At 35.8% G+C, this 15,072-nt stretch overlaps 1 protein-coding gene across 4 annotated transcripts in view; it reads left to right on the top strand.

The window, feature by feature from the left end:
* The window catches only part of LOC144974868 (SLIT-ROBO Rho GTPase-activating protein 1-like), a 231,729-nt gene that overhangs the window by 21,739 nt on the left and 194,918 nt on the right, over positions 1 to 15,072 (top strand). The gene's annotated exons all lie outside the window — the stretch shown is intronic.

Genomic DNA, 15,072 nt, shown 5'->3' with positions numbered 1-15,072 from the left:
TTAGTATTATTATTATTGTCATTATTATTGTTATTATCATCATCATCATCATTATTTTGTACCCTGTTTCCCATTCCGTCCTGTCTCACTGGTTCTGGGTCTTCTACATGTATGAAAGACGAAGTCCGTGACTTGACCCAGTACCTGTTTGACTTGTTTCTTCTTCTTTTTTTTTTTTTTGTATGCATCCTATCCCTCACCACGGTGCAATTCCGAATTATTTGCTTTGATGCTTATGGAGGATGTTATTGTTTGCTCTATTTGTTGTCGTTGTTATGTTACTGTGGCTCTGTTTGTTGTCAGTGATTATGTTGTTGTCGATTTTGTTGCAGATTTGTCGTCGCTGTTGTCAGTGATTATGTTGTTGCTGTCGTTGTTGCTGTTCCCCTCAACTAAGGTTTAGATGAATAAAGTGTTCATGACAGATAATTTCAGAGTTCAGAGTGCTAATCTTTTTAAAAAATCGCCTGTCATACCGACTTGTGCTGTACACGACGGATGTTTTCACGACCAAATGGAGAGAAGGATAGAATGTTTACTGTTGATGTTGTTATTGTTGTTGTTGTCGTCATCGTCACCTAATCACTCCATCGTTCTTGTTGCCCAGACCAGCAAGTGACATGGCAATGACAGTTGAGGACGCGCTGATTTGTTGTCATAGTTTATTTATTTATTTATAAAAAAAAATAAAATCAAAACATGCTAACGTGTCACACACAGAAACACACGCCCTTCGTGCTAATTATTACCTTTGGATGCATTGCATCATTTATTATTATTATTATTATTATTATTATTATTATTATTATTATTATTAGTTTATATTATTATTATTATTTTATAATTATTATTATTATTATTTATTATTATTATTATTATTATTATTATTATTATTATTATATTATTATTATTATTATTATTATTATTATTATTTATTATATTTTATTTAAATTTAATAATACTCTCTACAATCGGTGAATTCAATTGTACTCTATCCTTACTTCATAATATCATACCATTCGTTTCAGTTTATACATATTTCGCCCGTAAAAATTATAAAACTCTTACAATATTAGCTTCTGTCTATAGTCATAGCAGGTACTCATTAGCACATGGGTTAAGTATGTTGAGTGCCTCTCCGAAGCAGACAGCGCTAAGACCATAATTTTGCAATCCTCGTCTCTCATCTGGTCACTAAGCACGTTCAACGTTACTTGAATTGTTGACAAATAGATGAGCCCCGTAGCGACTCAAGCCGTCGACAGCAACCAAGCATTTTAATTTTTTTTTTTTAATTTAAAAAATATGTTTAATTTTTATTTTTAATTAAATAATAACAAAAACATTCAGGGCTAGCTATGAGCTAAACCTCTGGTCCGTAGAAAGAACGAAATTGACGTCACGCAGCTCTTTGTTATTGTTTTTAGACAGCCATTTCGCTGTATAGTTCTCACTAGATTATATCGATCAGACTTATAAACATTAAAGGTTCCACATAGTTTTATGTGTTGGTACGTCACATCCGGCTGGCGTATTTTACCCAGACGCATAGGATCAATGGCCCCTTATACTGCAAAAAGAGAGTCTATACGATAGACCTCATAGTCTTATAGCATGGTGTTTGTTTACTTGATTCTTGTAGTCCTTCCTGTCGTTAGTGTCCCAGAGTGACGTAAAATCGAATTTACTTTCGTATAATTTTTTTTTAACTCACTCTCATCGTATTTTCTAACCTGATAAACCATCGTTGTGATGGAATGCCCAAACCTTTACAAAACATTATCCATTCCAACAATGTTAAGGTTAAAGCCAAAGCGTTCGTTTATCTGACTTGTAACGTATGTCACGTAATCCCAGTATTATCAGGAAATTAAGAGAGAGAGAGAGAGAGAGAGAGAGAGAGAGAGAGAGAGAGAGAGAGAGAGAGAGAGAGAGAGAACTCGAACTGACCGAAACAAAAAAGCGACAACAAATGCGAAAGAAACAACCCCCCAATCCCCCCCCCCCTAAAAAAATATTAAAAAAACAGAAAAAACCCAAAATCAAACAGAGTAATACCCGAGACAAATGCAATAACAAAACAAAACGAAGATTAACATGAACAAACAACTCCCCCCCCCAAAAAAAAAAATAAAAAATTAAAAAAAAAAAACCCACAAAAAACAACAAAATAACAAAAAAAAAAAAAAAAAAAAAAACCAAAAAAAAAACAAACAAACTGACAAAAACAACAACAACAAAAAAACTAAAACAAAACAAACTACAACAACAAAATTACAAAACAAACTTCGTACAAACAAACTAAAGCTCGCTTCTTACATTTGCTGTAATGTTTTTTCTTGACATTTAACGATTCCTTGAAAGTTGTAATTTGGAAACCAAGGCGGAAGGGCCCAATGCTAATCGTATTGGAAGTGAAATAGCAGTCGGTTCGGTTCGCTTGTTGAATATATACACATATAAACTTTCAATGTTACACACTTTTTGTTTGGTGGTCCAATTGACATGACCTGAGTATTGTTACACGTTGATCTGTTGTCAATACCAACAAATTAACATTTTTAAAAAGCAAAGGAACACCCCCCCCCCCCCCCCCCCCTTCCCACAACAACATTAACAACTACAACAAAAAAAAAAGCTTCCAAGAATTATCATCCCCCCCCCCCCCCGCTTGTTTTTTTTAACACTTACACAATTACACGCTAATCATAATGATTACGTATGTAGTCAAGGTGCACATAACGTTAGGAGGTCTGATAGTCGAACGCAAGAATTATGGGCTTGATTTACGTTGATTTTAGAGGAGCAAGGAGCCCTTACCAATTTAGTTTGCCAGACATGCAAATAAGTTTGTAGTTATTGTTGATCCGCTCGTGTCGCCTTAATTAATTAATTCATTTATTCTCTATTATATTATATGTACGTACGTACGTATGTATGTGTATGTATATATTATAATTTATTTATTTTGTCTTTTTCCATGATGATTTCTTACACGCGTTTGTACCCACCACCACCACCACCACCATTTCTATTGATAAGACTATACAAGGGGTAGGGTTGGATAGTTTGATATTATTTCAGGAATATCCTGTTTCTACTATCTTTTTCTTCTTAACCTTTCATTCGTTCGGTCTGTCAATCTGTCTACCTAATGTCTTTACCATATCAACAAACAAGGTAATGCTTTTCCCCCCGATACATACCCCACGCCCACATCGCGTCTCTCTCTCTCTCTCTCTCTCTCTCTCTCTCTCTCTCTCTCTCTCTCTCTCTCTCTCTCCTGTTCCCATCTGGGCGCCCCGCACTTCCAATTCACTCACTAACCCATTACTACATCACTCACTCATTCTTTTTCTCTTCCTTTCTTTCTGTTTTGTCACTCGTACGTACTTTCTTTCACCTAAACGTCCTCTCTTTATGTTCGTCTCATTGACTTAAAAAAACAACAATCAAACAACAACCCCCCCTCTCTCTCTCTCTCTCTCTCTCTAGAAAGAGAGAGAGAGAGAGAGAGAGAGAGAGAGAGAGAGAGAGAGGGGGGGGTGTTGTTTGATTGTTGTTTTTTAAAAATATATCCTATATATATATATAGGCATCAACACACAACAAACCAAACTCACGTAACACACAGTCCTGACGATGGCTGAAAAGGCCTGAAACATCGAAGTAGACTGACTCCAACATTGTGGTAAATATTATAATAATAATTCGCTCCATTGCTACATGTCGAGCACTATTCGTACCATATTTGTCTCCAACACGAATCAATATATATATATATATGTGTGTATATATATAATCTGTCTATCTATCTATCTCTATCCTTCATTCCATTCTCTCTTTCCTTTTACTCGTACTTTCTTTCTATCCCTCTTTTAACTCCACACTCATATCTTTTACGGAGCTCATGACTGTTTATTCTTATCTGGAATCACACGTACCTACTACCACTCCTATCCTGAGTCCGCTTCCTGTTGTTTATTTATGTGACACATAGCCGAAAAAACGATATTCTGTCCGGGGAGAGTTAGAGGCTGAAAATAATCTGAATTTATGGTTATGAATAAGATAAATGATATTGAGTATCTGTAACGTTTTCCCATTTGCAGGTCTGATAACCCAATTATTGTTATGATGGTGTCTCATTGTTGTAATGGAAATCGAAAAATATTGCCCTTTACAATATTGTTAAATCAAACCCATAGCACTAGGTTTTCAGACTTGTAAATTTTATGTGCAACTGGGTATCATATATCTGTTATTGTGGAGGGGGGGGGGGGGGGGGGGGAGGGGGAGGGAGTATATTTTCACTAAGTTATGCGAGAGAATCTATAATCATCCATTTATGGTAAACATAAGTTTAAAATCTGCTTTTTGTCTTCTAGTTCATCATGGCATTATGTCGTTTTCAGGATTATAGCTCACATTTATAGCCTCCTTCACACACACACACACACACACACACACCCACTCACACACAGAAAGAGAGAGAGAGAGAGAGAGAGAGAGAGAGAGAGAGAGAGAGAGAGAGAGAGAGAGAGAGAGAGAGAGAAACACACAATCACACACAACCCACCCTGAGTATACTTTGTCTCTTATCAATCACAATATTATATTATAATGCATTGTTACCTCTCTACCAGATTCATTTAATTACTAGATAATTTTGTTTATTACTTATATTTTTACATTTATTGTTTGTACTTGTTTTTTCCCCCCGAATATATTAATATTTAACACGCAAACCGAATTTATTCCTGATTTATTAGTTTTATCTCACCGTGTCCACCCATCAACTAACAATATATTACATACATTTTCGAAGCACACCCTTATTTTCTCTTCCAATGTTACGAATAAGTTTCATGTCGTTTTAAAGAAGTTAACTCTTAGATATTATACATCCAATTTATATAAAATATTCTCTCTCGATAGATATAATGTATAAAATAAGTCAAATATTAAAAAAAAAAATAATGATAATAATAATTATAAAATAGCATTATGGTGTTAAAATAAAATGTTACAAAATACGTACCGAATGTTGTCATCATTGTTGTTGTTGTTGTTTTGCGATAAAAATGCCAAGCTGGTAGCCAATTACATATTCTCGGCGTTTCTTCATCGGTTCACGAAATGTCATGATCAACAACAACAGGATGACTTGCCAATGGCACCAAGTCAATACAATGTCAAGTCTTTTAGATGATGCAGTAATATTATGAAGAAAAATAAAACAAAAGAGACTAAAACAAGAAAACAAAAAACAAACAAACAAAACGCACCGATAGGATGGTGTCTTAAGCCAGGGACATTCTATCTCTCTCTCTCTTTCTTCTCTCTCTCCCTCCCTCTCTCTCCCTTTCTCTCTCTCTCTCTCTCTCTCTCTCTCTCTCTTCCCTCCCTCCATATTTGTCACTCATTATTCCAAACACACACACACACAAACACACACACACATACACACACACACACACACACACTCTCTCTCTCTACTATGTATGTGTGTGAATTTTAAAAATTATTTCAATGGGCATCCGCAGCTAACCCAGTTTGACAAAGTTAGTTTTAATGATGGGATAAAATAATAAGATTGGGCTATTTTATTTATTTGTTTATTTATTGTTACCCCCCCCCCCTCTCTCTCCACCTCTTAAATATTGCTACGTTTGTTATGTTAAACCTATTCACCAGGTTTCAGTTCCACCATTAAAAAATATATATTTATGTTCTTCTTTCCCATCCGGTGACGCCGATTTACACCCGGCCATCTGTGTTGTGTTGTCTGGATCCTGGCCTTTGTCAATCTTATTTTTTGTTTGTTTTTGTTTTGTTGTCAGTTATCTTCAGGGTACACACCTATGACTGTTATTATCTTCTCTGTGGGCAATATGACAGCTGGGGTCTGCGCCGCCGTGCCATTCACCCTCAACAAGCACAGTGCCACCGTGTACTGTTGTTCCAGTTCCCTTTGAAATCTGTCACACAACTGCGATCTTCCCGTCACGCTTCATTGGCCACGTTAGTCGTCGCGAAGTCACTCTACTGTTTTTGTGTGACATGTGTTACTTTCCGTTATGCGTCTATGAGTCTATAACTAATTAATGGTATTTAACTCTGGATACAACGAGATGACATTCCTTCCAAAACATTTTTTTTCTTTCCCTAAATGTGACCCATCGCCTCCGTCAAGTATTATATCGGGGTGAATCGAATATGCCGCTCTCTGAAGCAAACAAACAACATATTTTTAAAGAGAAGTTTGACCAGAAAACTCGTTTTTCAAATATCGATCAATTAGAATAACTGTCATCTCGTCAAAAGCTCTCAAACCTGACATTTCAAGGAAGTTTTTGACAAGATGGGAGTCATTTTAATTGATCGATATTTGAAGGACCAGTTTTCTGGCCAAATTCTTAAATTTAAATATGTTAATTTTTTTCAGAGTACGTCAAAGATGTCGAAACGTTATTATACATTCAATTTAAAATAGTCTGAAATATTTTACTTTTTGTCTCTTTAGACATTAGGAATCGATATTCTTTCTTCTAAATGAAATAGATGAATATAAGCCAAGTTTGATATTTTTGACCACTTATTAAAAAAAATATTCAGCATCCAAACCACCACGACATAATACCGTTTTGGTACGATAGGTCACAAATAAATATGTTTTGTTGTCTGGTTGATGATGGCTCCATCGGTGGATGACTAAAAGCCACACAGCTGGCTCTCCCGTTGAAGGCCGAATCTGTGAGAAAACGATATTAGGTGTCAATGAAGAGTAAGATAGAATTCCGCGTGTAAAGGGTTGATAAAAGGGTTTGACTTGTTTGCCAGAAGTATAGCATTGAACAGTTCCATAATATTTTCATGTATGAAATAATTTAATATCAGGAATGATAATGTTGGTCGCCACGACCAGCCAAGCGTTAAGGCATTTTATTTGAATGGAATCTGTTTGCTTTCATGCCGTCTTTAGGTTCCTGTCTTTCTGGGAGAGAAATAAAAATAAAGAAGAGATTTAGGTCAATCCGTTTTTATTTTTTTCTCCACTACATCAACAAAAACAAAGAAACAAAACATAACATGACCAAAAAAAAAAAAAAAACCCAAAAAAAAATGAAAACCAAAAAAAAAAAAGAAAACAACAAACAAACAAACAAAAAACAAAAGAAAAGTAAAAAAAAAAACAAACAAAAAAAAAACAAACAAACAAAACAAAACAAGGCAAACAAACAAAAACAACAAAAAGCGAAACAAAACAAATAGCTATAAAAATAACAAACTAGCAAAAAATAGTGGCAATGATAAGTTCCACCCCCACCCCCCCCCACCCCTCCCCCACTTCTAGATCCTGTGCTCACTCACATTTTCATATTCCGCCACCCCCCCCCCCTCTCTCTCTCTCTCTCTCTCTCTCTCTCTCTGTCCCTCTCTCTCTCTCTCTCTGTCTCTCTCTCTCTCTCTCTGTCTGTCTGTCTGTCTGTCTGTCTCTCTCTCTCTCTCTCTCTCTCTCTCTCTCTCTCTCTCTCTCTCTCTCCGTTCCCTGATTCCGGCCATGTATGTATAACTGTCCATTATCTGTCTACATATCTATCTATCTATCTATCTATCTATCTATCTATCTATCTATCTGTCTGTCTGTCTGTCTGTCTTGTCTGTCTATCTATCTATCTATCTATCTATCTATCTATCTATCTATCTATCTATCTATCTATCTATCTATCTATCTATCTATCTATCTATCTATCTATCTATCTATCTATCTATCTATCTATATGACTGTCTTTTTACCATCCAATAGCGAATGTGAGTCATTATATTCCTCTTTGATAATTTCTTTTCTCTCTTCCTTTGTCACACCTTTTAACACTCCTGATCGTACTCAACTAGATTATAAATATGCCGGCCAATGAAAAAAAAAAAGTATCACAACGTTTGACAGGTATTACACAGAATCATGAATTGCTCCTGGAGGATGAAAATGAACATTGTTGGAGATCTAAGGTGCTGATAATTATCAACGACTGCTTGGCGCATGTATTGAAGTTGACTTTGTGTGCACTCAATCACATTCCTTGACTGATCGAGGGAGATAACTCAACATGATGTTAGCTTATTTTGTTCAATTTAGAGTTATCTGGATAGTCTCCCTTCCTTCAATTTCCGGAACTCGAGACTGCTTGACATCTGTAGAACCAGTGTTAAATCTTTTTTGCTTCCCATTACAATTGCTCCATATTATTGGGAAGAATTATATGACAGTGATCAGTTTTTAGCATTTAACGGCGAGCCTTTTTCTCAAATTATATTTTTCTCATTAGTTAGATTTTAAAAAATAAAATAAATTTATCCTTTCTTAATAGCACCATTAGATCCCGTCGCCAAGGCATTCCATTAAGGACTGTAGCGAATCCATCAAACAGGATGTTTGATCTCAACAGGAATCACCCACGTTGTCCAAAGTGAGCAAATCGGGGATTAATAATCTAGCCCAAATTAAAAACGAAAGTGTCTGAAGAGGGGCTCGAACTCGGGAATCTTCGGGATCACAGTGAAATGCCTTAATTACTTGGCCACTCCCCCCCCCCCCCCCCCCCCCCCCCCCCCCCCCCCCCCCCCCAGTTCTGAGCGTTTTGCAAGGGAGCAGCTGCTGCGACCCGACTCGGGCTTCTTTGAAGTCTTACTGTTATTATTTTTATAAATCGGTGTGGCAAAACCTCTGAGCTATTCGTCATGCAGGATCAGGGATTGTAATTCAACACGGTTTCGCCTTGGCAGCGACCACTACTGTTTATTCTTCAATATTAAATTACATCGTATTAATGTCAAGCTCAAAATTGCCTGCTTAGTGCATTTTATATGATTCGTCTCTTGTGACAGGTCAGGTTCTGTCTGAGTAATCGGTTTTTAAATAATTTTTTTTTCTTTTTGAATTAGATATTATTTTAAAGTTTTACCTTGATATTTTAACCTCTTTTTCAATACATTAATGTTATAGTTAATAAACACGACATTTCCCTTTTAAATATCGTTTATGATAAGTAAGACCAAAAATAATTTTAAAAAATAGCCATACGATTTCCAAGGCCAATAGTAATAAATCCTTGCCACTCAAGGATTCGATAACAAACCTCCCGATCCAATTCGCCATCGGTCGCCCGTGTTTGATGTAGAGTCGGTTTATTTTGATGACACGGTGAAGTTTGAATGACATGACACACTACGCTACACACTACATAACATACACATCCCCGCCGGCACTCGTGGTCAGGTCAAAAAGTAAGGGGCAGTTTGATTCAACTCTGACATTTTGATGGCTGATTTATATTTTTCTGATCATGTTTACAATAAAAAATTCAAAATAAAACATGTCAGTTTGACACTTACCTACATTGCTCTCTACATGACAATCTCACGCGTTCTGCATTGGCACACATACACACACACATACGCGCGCGCGCAATGCGATGTAAGTTTATCCGTAAAGAATCGTTCGTCAGATCTAACGTACCCGGTCACTACTGTGTGGACAGAAGGATAAAAACCCCACTATAGCCCGAAATGGGAGCGATCTATATTTAATTATGTTTTCGTCCAACCAAGTCATCAATCACATGATTTGTTGCTGTCCAACGATTGGATAAGTCTTAACAAACGTAAACACGATCTTTTGTTTATGAAAGTTGTAAACATACACATGTGTCAAGCTGAACAAAATGACCAATCGTGATGTTGGATATTTCAAAAACTGTGAACACTTTTCACTATGTGGGTCTTTTTGAGCACATATTATTCCTGTGTGACCAATGACCTCGAACATAATATGGAAAGTTAATATAGATCATCCCCATTGATATCGAGCCAATTGCAGTGAGTAAAGCGTTTGGAACCAAAATCCAAAAGCCTCTAATAACCACTTGTTGTTCTTACCAAAATAACTGTGATAACATTTTTAAAAAGAGTTGAATTTTTTTTCTCTTTTAAATTGTGAAAGGGAGCGTTCACATATTACGTCATCAAAAATTTGCCCTTTTTAGACCCCCCCCCCTCCCCCAAGTCATCACTTGTCATCATTGACCTGACCCCCCCCCCCCCCTCCCCAACAGATGATGACGTCATCTAATTTAATAAAAACTAAAAGATAACTTTAATTTCACAATATTTATTATTCATTTTTCAAACCATAAACATTGATTATCAACGTTTGATAAAACACATTCAGACATTTTATTAATTTCAGAAACTGTTGATAATTTATGTTTTACGATACAATGGGGACATAAAATTTAAATTTGCAAAGATAAAATCTAACAAACATTATTTAAATTAGGCTACTTGGTGCAGGTGCTATTAAAAAATTTCAGAAAGTGTAATTTAAAATAGTATAGGAGGCAAATTATTTTATAGCATATTAGTCTTTTAGTGGAATGAATTTCTGTTTCAATTTCCAAACATAAAATTAATTGATTCAAAAATGTTTCTGCCTTGGACCTCTGGCAATGTACTATAAATAGTATCATCAATTTCATCTTCATCGTCATCACTTTCTCCCATTTGCTGTTCTTCTTGTATGCCGCATTTTCGTGAATGGTCTTTCATTGCTGCGATCGAGGAGTGATACAATGAACATTTAGGGAAAGTTCGCCTTTTGAGAAGTGATACCCCTTTCCCATCTTGTTTCTTGAGAGATGGGCAATACTCATCATAGCAATTTATCTTTAGCTGTTTTGAAAGGAACAAACTTTGAAATAGGCTTAATTTGCCTATGTTTTGATGACATCATCTTGGGTCTGACCCCCCCCCCCCCCCCCCCCCCCATGTCAACACATGTCAACATTTGGTAGACCCCCCCTCCCCCCCTAGCTGATGACGTAATATGTGAACGCTCCCAAATTTGATATAGATACTCAAGTCACTTATCTCGATACATAATATTAAAAAAAAAAATTTGATGTTATTGTTACAATAGCGACCATTGCATGTCAACAATATCCGTAAAGCTTATGGTCACGCACGTTCATAGGTATGCGTCTGATTCAATTTTGATATTTTAACACGATGTTATTCTTGTTTTGATTCTTAAAAAATATATTTTACTGTCATTAGTTTTGACTTGGTCAGAGTTTGCAAAGTTCATGGGAATCTAAGTGGCCCAGCTGCTGCTATAGCATTCATTCGAGACACACGTGTTTACGGACTTTATTCAAAATCTCGTATGCGTTTTTTCTTTCTTTCTTTCTTTCTTTCTTTCTATCTTTTCTCTCCTTCTCTCGTGTCCACACTACAGAAAACGGTTATCTTCGCCTACATTAGATCTAGCGTAAAGAGCTTTGTGGTACATATGCGTCCTTTCCAACGGGTAGCGGGCTATTGTTAGATTTCTTTTAGCGCTGATGCAGAAAGCAAGATTTGCGTTTACGTACCACGTTTTACTTGTGGCGGGTATGTGATTTTAAAAAATGGATAGCTCTCACTCCATCTCAGATTGCATTTTTGAAATTTTAAAAAGTAGGACCAAGATTCCATACCTTATGGCAATATTGGATTTTTTCCCCCCACCCATTCTCTCCATCACTTTAAGCCTTTAACGGCGGGACGGTATTTCTGTTAAGTCATGATTATCCCCATTAGTTTATCCGGTTCTAATAGCCATTTCACCTGGAAAGTCAATAAGAACGACACGACATCAAGAACCTTATAATAACATTGTGAATCCCTAGAGTTGGAGCAAAATGATATTTTTTAAAGAGCCGTAATCCTTGGTGTAAAATAAACTTTGCTCGTGTCATTGCAAGTAGAAGGTTTTCAGACACGATGGCATGTCCCTTTGGCTTGTTCATTCGGAAATGGTTTGTTTTATTCTATCGTGTTTAATTAATTAAACTAAATGTAGATAAAATGCGGTTAACCCTACGTGCACATTTTGCAGGTCTGATATCCGAACGCAATTATGGGCTTGATTTAACATTGTTGCCGTGGACATCATTTTGCATTTGTTTTAAAGTGTTCCATTATAACAATGTACACATAACTATTTGGGTTAACAGACCTTCCAATATATGCACGTAGGGTTGACCCTATTTTATCCTATCGGAAACTCATAGCCTGACATTGCATTGCCCCCAAAAATAAAGTCACAACTCAAAGCGACGATTGCCAAAATTTATTAAAAGGAAGTGAAAGGGGAGTTCTTTTCGATAGTTCAACCAATGGGATCATTAATAATTTGTTTCCTTGAACACTATTAACAACTCACATTTCACTTTCTTTTGATGATCGTCGCATTGAATAGTGACGTGATTTTTCGAGAAGTGTCTGGCTATAAGGTAACGAACCATATTTTACCATCTCTTGAGTCACGCGATGACTGGTGAATTTAATTACTATCATCTTCATTCATTTATTTTATATATATAATAATATATATTATATATATATATATTTTTTTTTTTTCTCGATGGGCGTGGACTGTGTTTTCGGCGACAAGAAGCGAGAACTGCCTTTTCGAATTAAGTTACTATGAATTTTAAATGCGCTGAAATTATGGAAATTGCTTTAAAACAGAGAGCCTCTCAAGCGTTTAAAAGAATTGCACAAGAGTGCGATAGTGCCCTTTAGACTTTGGTTACAGTTTAGTATTATATATCTTGCACAAATGACGGAGTTGATGATAACGAGGATGTGGATTCAGTACTCGCACTTGAAATAGAACTGTTTTGTGCATTCCGACAATGGGAGAGATAATCATTTTAACCAGTTTTAACTGCTGCCGAACTCTACAAAAAACGTATTTAAAAATTTGGCCAGAATACTCGTCATTCATATTATATTGATAGATTTAAACGACCCTCATCTTTGCAACAACTTTCAAATCTGGGACTTCGCATACTCCCTGGTTTGAGAGTTTTTTTTTTTTGTTTTTTTTTGTTTTTTTTTTTTGTTTTTGTTGCTAAGATAGCGGTTCGTTTAAATCGATCGATCTTTGAAGGACAAGTTTTCTGGCCAAGTTTTTTTTCCAGATTTCGGCGGTTAACTGTTTTAAAACTGTCTCATATTATTGTTATTTTCATGTGACAGGTGACATGCCCCGTACTGAGGACCTGTGACAGTTTGGCTCACAACTAGAAATATCATAGGTTAAGACCATAACATTGGAGACGAGAGTGATTTAACACGCTTTATCTCCTGTCTCTATTTCATAGAAAGTCATGTTGACCAGGAAAGATATAAGGTGAAGTACGTATAATATACGTATTATGCATATTATGGAGGGAAGTAGCATGAACAATTGCCGCCCACTATCAAAACGCCTTTCTCCATTTTGGATTTAAACTTGACATTTGAATGATTCAAGATCTCATCCGTAACGTCTTTGAAGTCTGTGTTTTCATATATCTATTATTATTGTTTTCTGAAATTTTTTAATTATTTTTTTTTTTGTCTTTGACATGTTGAGCGTCATCTTAGTCTATCGGTATTTGAAATCATCTTTTTTTTTTAAACCAATATGTAAGAAGATGTTTTAACAGTGTACAGAAGCTGTCACTTAACAGAGAGAATCGGATGTAAAGAGTGTTTTTCACATGCCTTGTTTGTGGCTCAATAGGATTCAATAGTCGTAACGTCACTTCCTTCCTAATGACGCATGGTAACTTAGTAACACTGGCTCTAAACTATCGGAACAATGGCGGACGCCCGTATGAAATATTTCTCCGGCGAGCATAAAAACGTTTCCAGAGGAGAAAAAAACACATAAATTTGATCATGTTTTGACTTTTACACATTCTGATCAAAAGGCATATGAAAAGGGAATGAAAAGTTCTAGCCAGCATGAAGAATAAAAAGTAATAATTTTCTTTGTCTAGAACCAAGATGGCCGCCGTTGCCGGGCTGCGTGACATCAGACTACTGAATCCAATTATAATGAATCCGTGCATGTTTGGATATTCCCATAGTATTTGAACTATCTAGAATCAAAACTTAAGAGGAAAATATGTGAAGAGGAAGTTTTATCTTTAAAATGTATTATTTATTTATTTCTTTATTTATTTTATTATAATTTTTTTTTTTGGTTCGATATCAGTTATTCTGTTTCCAGTTTGAGGCACCTACACTACATGTTTATAAAAGTATTTTAAAGTGATAATTTTTTTTCTGGTAAGTCTTTAAATATTGTTCCTTGAGATTCGTTTTCAAGGAAATACAGATTTGATTTGATGCTATTTTTCTCTGACAAGCCTGTGCTGTATGGTAGGAACAGGAGAGCTGAAGCTATTGGCTTATATGGAAAATATAGTCATTGAAGAATACGGAAGTCGTAACTTAAAATAGTTTTGGTATCGTGTGTGTGTGTGTGTGTGTGCTCTTGTAAAGGCGTCAAAATGAGGACATCCATAGGTTACACAAGCCACACAATGAGGACATTTTCAAATAGAGGTCCAACATTTTGGACCTCATTTTTTAAAGACCTCTATGGTCTATGTAATGTCTAGAATGAGGACCTGAAGTGGAAATAAAACGAAGACCTCATTTTGTCCACTTCATTGGTAACGTGTGTATAGCCCATTATACACATATTTTGATCTTATTTTCACACACAACCCACGGGCTCATGAGCAAGTCATTCTCGTGTCATCTTTTGAAATGCTTTATTTGATTGGCTGATTTCAGCCAATCAAATAAGAGTTTAGGTAGTAATAGCAGTTCCGATTGTTCTAGTTTCGATTTCCTGGAAAAAGTTTGCGAGGGTCTAAAATCAACATGTCTACTACTACTAAACGTTTGACTTTCAAGAACTTTTTTTTCGCATTTGCAGCAATTAAATGAAAGGTAAGATATTAAATTATAGTATTTTGTTTTTATTACTTAGTAGTCACACTAATTATTCTTCATAACTTTCTTTCAGACTTTCATGTAAACACAGTTTCGACTTCGACAAAGTTGTGACTGTGCCTTGTACTTGTGCTCTTTTTTGACTGTTGAAGAAAAATACCAACCGTGTCATTAGTTTTTCTTTCGGATTAAATATTCTATGGCAATATATCCTTATTGTGTCAGCATCTA

This window comes from Berghia stephanieae, chromosome 6 (genome assembly GCF_034508935.2).
Source record: "Berghia stephanieae isolate SIO BIC M18660-M18661 chromosome 6, UCSD_Bste_1.3, whole genome shotgun sequence".
Lineage (NCBI taxonomy): Eukaryota > Metazoa > Mollusca > Gastropoda > Nudibranchia > Aeolidiidae > Berghia > Berghia stephanieae.
Note: the sequence above shows the minus strand (reverse complement) of the source record. Positions and strands in the feature narration are given on the sequence as shown.